The following is a 7,823-nucleotide window of genomic DNA, read 5'->3' as shown; positions in this document are numbered from 1 at the left end:
ATTCTCCCCCTTTGACATCAAGGGCAAAGGGTTATGCTCCCCTAAGAACATGCTCCCCTGAATATGAACCAGATCTGCAATGAAGAACCATAATCCACCATGAAAGAGATAGAGACATATTGCAGCTACTTCCAAGATCTCCTTCTGCACATCCTCCATAATGCCAACAATGCATTATATGCTCCCCCTAACCTGTACCATCAATCAGAAGAGGTTCAGCAATAAGATGATGCATCAACAACCCCCAGCTTTTCCTGAGGTATTCAAAAGTGTCCCTGGGCAATGGTTTGGTGAGAATATCAGCAACTTGTTCCTTAGAAGGAACATACTCCAACTTGACCTTCTGTTCAAGCACTTGTTCCCGGAGAAAATGATACTTGATTGGTATGTGCTTGGTTTTTGAATGCATAACAGGATTCTTTGAGATGCTGATTGCACTTGTGTTATCACATAAGATGGGGATTGGTGGTGTACAAGTGATTTGAAAATCCTGCAAAGTCTGCATCATCCAAAGGAGTTGGGTGCAACAAGATGCAGCAGCAACATATTCCGCTTCAGCTGTAGACAAGGCAATTGAACTCTGTTTCTTGCTGAACCAAGATACCAGTCTGGAACCCATAAAGAACGCACCACCACTTGTGCTTTTCCTGTCATCCACGCTTCCGGCCCAATCTGCATCTGTATAAGCATGAAGTGTAAGATCTGTATCTCTAGGATACCATAAGCCATAATTTTGAGTCCCTTGAAGATATTTGAAAATTCTCTTCACTGCCTGAAGATGAGTCTCCTTCGGATTTGCCTGAAATCTTCCAACTATTCCAACTGCATGCATGATGTCCGGTCGGGTACCTGTCAAATAAAGTAAACTTCCAATCATAGATCTGTAGGTTGGTTGATGTACTGCTGCAGATTCATCATTTGCACTGAGGCTACATCCTGTGACCATGGGTGTACATACTGGTTTTGCATCTTCCATACCATATTTCTTCAAAATCTGTTTGAGATAAAAAGATTCCTCCTTCTTTTTGTTGGATTTGCAAACCAAGGAAATATGTCAGTTCTCCTAGCAAGGACATTTCAAATTCTTTCTGCATGACCAAGGCAAAGCTTTGACTCATAGCTTCTTCATTGCTCCCAAAAATAATGTCATCTACATACACAACAAGTATTAGCAATTTGTCATTTTCAACTTTTATATAAAGATTGCTATCTGCTGATCCTTTTGAAAAGCCTTGTTGATGAAGATATTTGTCCAAACGGTAGTACCAAGCCCTTGGAGCTTGTTTGAGACCATAGAGAGCCTTTTTCAATCTGCATACAAGATTTGGATCATTTCCAAGAATGAACCCATCTGGCTGTTCAATGTACACTTCTTCTTCCAAGTCTCCATTCAGAAAGGCTGATTTCACGTCCATTTGAAATACTTTGAAGTTTTGAAAACTTGAGAGAGCAAGGAACATTCGGATGGCCTCAAGTCTTGCAACAGGAGCAAAGGTTTCTTCAAAGTCTATTCCTTCTTGCTGCGCATACCCTTTACAAACAAGTCTGGCTTTGTTTCTAATTACTTCTCCATTTTCATTCAATTTATTTTTGAAGACCCATTTTGTTCCGATAACATTCTTATCCTTTGGTCTAGGAACCAGCTCCCAAGTGTTGTTCTTTTCGATCTGCTCAAGTTCTTCATCCATTGCTTTCACCCAACATTCATCTTTGCATGCCTCTTTCACATTTTGTGGTTCAGTAGAGGAGAGTAATGCCAAATAGCTTGAAGCTTCTGCAACTGTTCTTCTTGTTTGTACACCTGCTTCTTTCTGCCCCATAATCTGAGATTCTGGATGATTCTTCTGAACATATCTGGATGGAGTCTTTTCTTCTATTCTTGTTTGCTCTGGTTCTTCTTGAGTTTCTTCTTGAGGTTCTTCTTCTTCATCATTCTGTCCTTGGGGGTAGCCTTCATCTTCTTCGATGTCTTCATGATGTACTTGCCTAGGAATGTATCCCTTCTCATCAACCACTACATCAATGCTGTCAACAATTCTGCCAAGTCTTTTATTGTAGCATTTGTATGCTTTGCTATGTGGAGAGTAACCAAGAAGAATGCCTTCATCTGCTCTAGGTTCAAGTTTGCCAAGCTGCTCATCAGTATTCTTGATATAGCATTTGCTCCCAAAGATTTTGAAGTGCTTTACCGAAGGAGTCCTACCACTCCAGAGCTCATGAGGAGTTTGAGTGTTGTTCACCCGGACATTTGTTTTGTTGAGAATAACAACTGCAGCATGTGCAGCTTCACCCCAGAAAGTTGCGGGAGTTCCTGACTCATCAAGCATAGCACGAGCCATTTGTTGGACTGTTCTGTTCATTCTTTCCACAACTCCATTTTGCTGAGGAGTTCTTGCTGTAGAGAATTCTCTTCTTATCCCATGTTCTTCACAGAAATCGAAAAATTCATTTGAAGTAAATTCCCCACCTCTGTCGGATCTGAGGCACTTAATTTTGTGACCTGATTCATTTTCAACCAAGGCTTTGAAGGATTTGAATTTTTCGAATGCTTCATCTTTGTGCTTCATAAGTCCTAACCAGACAAACTGGAGAAATCGTCAATGAATAATATCAAGTATTCTTCTCCTCGAGGTGTTCTTTTCCTGAAAGGACCGCATGTATCTGTATGTACTAGCTCAAGAGGCATGCTAGCTGATCCTTCTTTCTCTGGAAAGTTAGTTCTGGTTTGTTTTCCAAACTGACATGATTTGCATATGGTGTTGTCAGGAATTTTGATATCTGGAAGATCGCGAACTGCCTGATATTTGCATGCTTTCCTTATTTGTGAAAAGCTTAGATGTCCCAACCTCCGATGCCATAACCAGTGCTCATCATCCTTGCTCAGATAGCATTGTTGTTGTCCTTCTTCAAATATGTACAGATTATTTGGAGTTCTTTTGCCTTTGATCACTGTTTTACCTGTATCAAGATCACGAACAAGACATCCATTTGATCTGAATATAACCTCGGTTCTTTGATCACACATCTGGCTGACACTTAGAAGATTATGCTTCAATCCATCAACATACAAAACATTTCCAGCCTTGACCTTTTCTTTTAACTGAGCAATGCCTTTTCCTTTTATAGTTGCAGGAGTATCATTTCCAAAAGAGACTTTCTTTCCTTTTTCTAGAGCAGAATATGACTCAAGTTTTTCTTTATCACCTGTCATATGCTTCGAACATCCACTGTCAATGTACCATAGATTTTCCTGTCCCTCTGCATAAAATGCTATCCCACATCTTTCTGTTTGTGGTTCCTTTATTCTCCATGTTTTGGTGCTTGAGGCTTGTTCCTTTTTCTGCTGAAACCTGCTCCTGCATTCAGAGTCTTCATGACCAAAGTTATTGCAAATAGAACATTCAACTTCATTTTCAAGAACCGAAAAGTTGTTATAGGTCCTTTTTGTAATCCCGGTCATACTTCTTTGTTTTTGAGCTTCCCTAGTCATGATCGTTTTATATGCAACACATTGAGCTGCTTTGTGACCAAAGTTATGGCAAGAAAAGCATTGTCCATTGAAGAAACTTCTGCGGTTATCGAATCTACCAGCCAATTGATTGTAATTTCTATTGTCATCTATTCTTGAACCAAATTGAGAAGATTTTACCTGTGGCTGGTTGTAGCTTTTGTTCACTCTTAAGATGGATTGCCCCTGATAGTTTCTGTTTGTAATTCGTCCCTGCTTTACCTGATGATCTTCATTGTGCTTTTGCTCATTTCTTCTTGCTGCATCAAGATAACTTTTTGAGGTGGATGCTTGAGAAGTTTCTCCATTATAGCCCAGACCTGTCTTGTTTAGTGGGGAGACGCTGCACATTGATAATCTCATCCAAAGTTTCAGATCCTTTGACAACTTGAGATTAATAGCTTTTGTTTTCTCAATCTCTTTTCTAAGACCAACAATTTCACCTTCTAATTTTTCAAGATGTTTTTCTTTTCATCAATTTGAAATTGTAGAGTATCAATGATCATGTTCTTTTCTTCTATACATCTCTTGAGTCTAGTAATTTCATCATAAAGGTTATCCACATCTATAGCATCCATATAATCATCATCTTCAAATGCCATTAACAACTTATATTCATTACCTTGTTCATCTTCATCACTGTTTGATAGACCATCACTATCTTCATGAGTGTAGTAGCTTTTCTTATTTGCATTTGTTTCTTGTTCCATCTAGCAGGTTCCTTTCCTTTATCCTTATAAGGACATTTTGCAGCATAATGACCTACTCTTCCACAAGCAAAGCATTTAAAAGGTAACTTACCTCTGAACCTTCCAGAACCCTTTGAAGATTTCTGACAAAATTTGATTCTTCTTCCTCTTCTTCTGGGACGTGGCTTGCTTCATAATAATCTCCTTTTCCTGATGCCTTGAAAGCAGCTTCTCTTCTGTCTGATGGACCTCCCTTTCTCATTTCATAAGCAGTTAGAATTCCATGTAGCTGAGACATAGTAAGAATTCGTAGATTTTCCTTTTCTTCTATTGCAGATACTTTAGATTCAAACTTGGGGGACAATGATCTTAGAACCTTTTCAACCACAATAGCCTCTTTTATTCTTCACCCAAATTTTTCATACAATTAACAACCTCATCTACCCGAAGAAAATAGTTAGCCACACTTTCATCATTATACATTTGAGAGTCTCATACTGAATTCTGAGAGTTTGAAGTTTAGCACGCTTTACCTGTTCATCTCCTTCATAGCTCGTGACAATTTTGTCCCATATCTCTTTTGCGGATTTATAGTGCATTACCTTCATGAATTCTGATTGAGATATACATCCTAATAGAGTACTGACTGCTTTTGCATTTGTTTCATACTTCTTTTTCTCGCTGCATCTGTAGGAGTAGCTGAAGGAAAAGCGTAGCCTGTCTCTACGATGTCCCAAACTTCTGTACCAAGAGATTGAAGATAGGCAGTAACTCTTACCTTCCAATAATTGAAGTTTGTCCCATCAAAAACCGGTGGCCTGATTGATGCTTCTCTCTCGTAGTTGCTCATGATGAACGATCTACCTTCAAGCGATCAAGCTTCTCTGAAGGACCTGCTCTGATACCAATTGTTGGAAATAATACTGAGAGGGGGGGTGAATCAGTATTATCTAATTCTTTTAATAAATCTTCCTTATTTTTTCTTTGAATTAGTTTTGCATGTCAGTACCATAAAATAATGAGCATGAACAAAGAAAATAGATAGTCACACCAAAGAACACAAGATGTAAGGTGGAAACCCAATGTGGGTGAAAAACCACCTGCTGCAATATGTCTCTATCTTCTTTCAAATTAGAAACTCCTTTTACAATGGTTTTGTACTGGTGCAGTCCTTTACCAGTACGCAGGCTGCAACCTGCAGAGAGCTACAACTCTCTCTCGTTTTCAAGTTCTCCTGGAAGGGAGCTACAAACCCCTACTTCTTTTCTTACAAGCACCACTTTTCATAAATTTTCAAATGGATCCATAAGCATCAAATGATCATAAGTATAAGAGAATCACCAGTCAACTGTAGTAACCAGATCAACAATAATAGAACCAAACCAGAACATAGCAATGATAAACAAAGATCTTAAGAGAAGTAAGCACCATGTTCAACTGCTCGCCTGCTTACGTAAGCACCTGCTCAACTGCTTGCCTGCTTACAGTACTCACCCTGCTCAACTGCTTGCCTGCTTACAGTACGCACCCTGCTCAACTGCTCGCCTGCTTATAGTATGCACCCTGCTCAACTATTCGCCTGCGTACCTCGCTCTGAGTCCATTGAATTGCCTGCGGACCTCCGCACTGCAACCTTTGTTCTTGCGTACGGGCACCTGAAACCCTTATGTGCCTGCGTACCGGCGCACCTGAAACCCTTCTGTGCCTGCGTACGGCGCACCTAAAACCCTTCTGTGCCTGCGTACCGGCGCACCTGAAACCCTTCTGTGCCTACGTACGCGCACCTGAAACGCTTCGTTCTGCGTATGTACGCACTTTTCTTTCACTGTACCTGCGTACCTTCGGGCATAGATGATTTCAAGACTTCAGAAATAACCCGACAGTCAGATCTATAGATCTGAACATGCGCCGAAGAGATCTCAGTCCATCAATAGATTCGCCTTATTTAGATCTAGACCAGATCTCGCCCTCATAAGATATTCAACCCAAAACATACTCAAGCCAAATGATCTCCTTTGCTTTATATAGGAAAGCTCTTCCTTAAAACATGGATCAATACCACGAGCCGACACCATAATAACCCAATACCGTCAGCTAAATACCAAGAGTAAAACATAAGAAAACCCCACATGTGAATTTCTTTGCCTTGAAATGTGTGCACTGGGGGTACGCACCTCCTGAACGGGATAACTGCGGGTATGTACGCACTTTATGTAACACTGACCTGCGTGTACACACCTTATGTAAGGTGTACCTGCGTACCCCTTATTTTCTTCAATATTTGATAGCTGATCATCAATCTCTGCTGCTGACTTGAAGTACTGTGATCTATCACCTGAATGGGTTGCCATCAAGGACAACACTTTAGCCATAATGCCAACATTGAAATCAGTAAAAATATAGGGAAACAATGATATAAAAGAAATAAGTTGAATAAAACCTTATCAAACCCCTACTAGCCATGTTATGAATTATGTTAAACATATCATCAACATGTAACATATAGTTGTAAACAACATAGTTAAGTGTAGGGGCCTCATACTTATCTTAGAATCACTATGAACCATTTTTCCCTCATGTCATTTGTTTCATTATCATCTATTAGGCCATAGATACGTTGTCCATTCATTGAAAGGTAAAAATTTGCTAAGATCCATACATAGTTGTTGTCATAAAATATACATATCACCAACATAATAGGAATAAAATTACCATAAAGATATTAGCCATCAAAATTGACATCTACATCAATATATTTACACATGAAAATCAAGGGAATGAATTTTCTCATTAATGAATGCGATGAACCAACTAGATATGGGACTACCAGTTCCACCGGGACATAGATACAATGAGTGAAGTATCTCTTTAGCCAGTCACCCCCATACCATATTCCAATCATGAATGTGGCACTCAAACCAAAAGAACCAACCAGGGGATAAAAAGGATAAACCACCTCACCCTCATCAACAGAAACTAGGCCTTACCATAATCCATCCTGGATCTCTAGGCCAACACAATGAAAATATCATAACAGGCTTTACCATGATCTCCACTCGATCACTCGGCCAAACAAGCATGGATGCCACCCAATTTCTCCACCTACAATGTGCAGAATCTTCCTGTCCCATAGTGTCTTAGGCTTTACCACAATCCCAACTCAGATCACTAGGCCCTAAGCTAACACCCACTCTCTAGGATTTACCACATATCCGAAACTGGGATTAATAGGCCCAACGGAGAGAAAACCACCTCTTGGATTTACTGTATATCCTATAATTCACCGCCAAGGATTCCTAGGACCACTAAGGCAACACAATCCCAGCTTTACCAAAACCCATAGTCTGATTCAAGGGTCACTAGGCCAGTGGCTTTACCATGATTAACAGTCCGGTTCAGGGCCATGTGCTTGATCATTAAGATATCCACCCCACTCAGCTTTGAATCCATCGATAAATCCAACTCAACAAAAACATGAGAACCCCATCACACCATGGCTATCTGAAAATGCTAAGGCTAGGCTGAAAAAACTATTACACCTAGAAAAACACACGTGATGATAAAAAAGAACCACATACAATGACATTCATGATGAATCTATCAAAGGAAAATACATATGCAAGTTC

This window comes from Pinus tabuliformis, chromosome 6 (assembly GCF_031772625.1).
Source record: "Pinus tabuliformis cultivar Carrire ecotype Pingquan chromosome 6, CPIR1, whole genome shotgun sequence".
NCBI lineage: Eukaryota > Viridiplantae > Streptophyta > Pinopsida > Pinales > Pinaceae > Pinus > Pinus tabuliformis.
Note: the sequence above shows the minus strand (reverse complement) of the source record.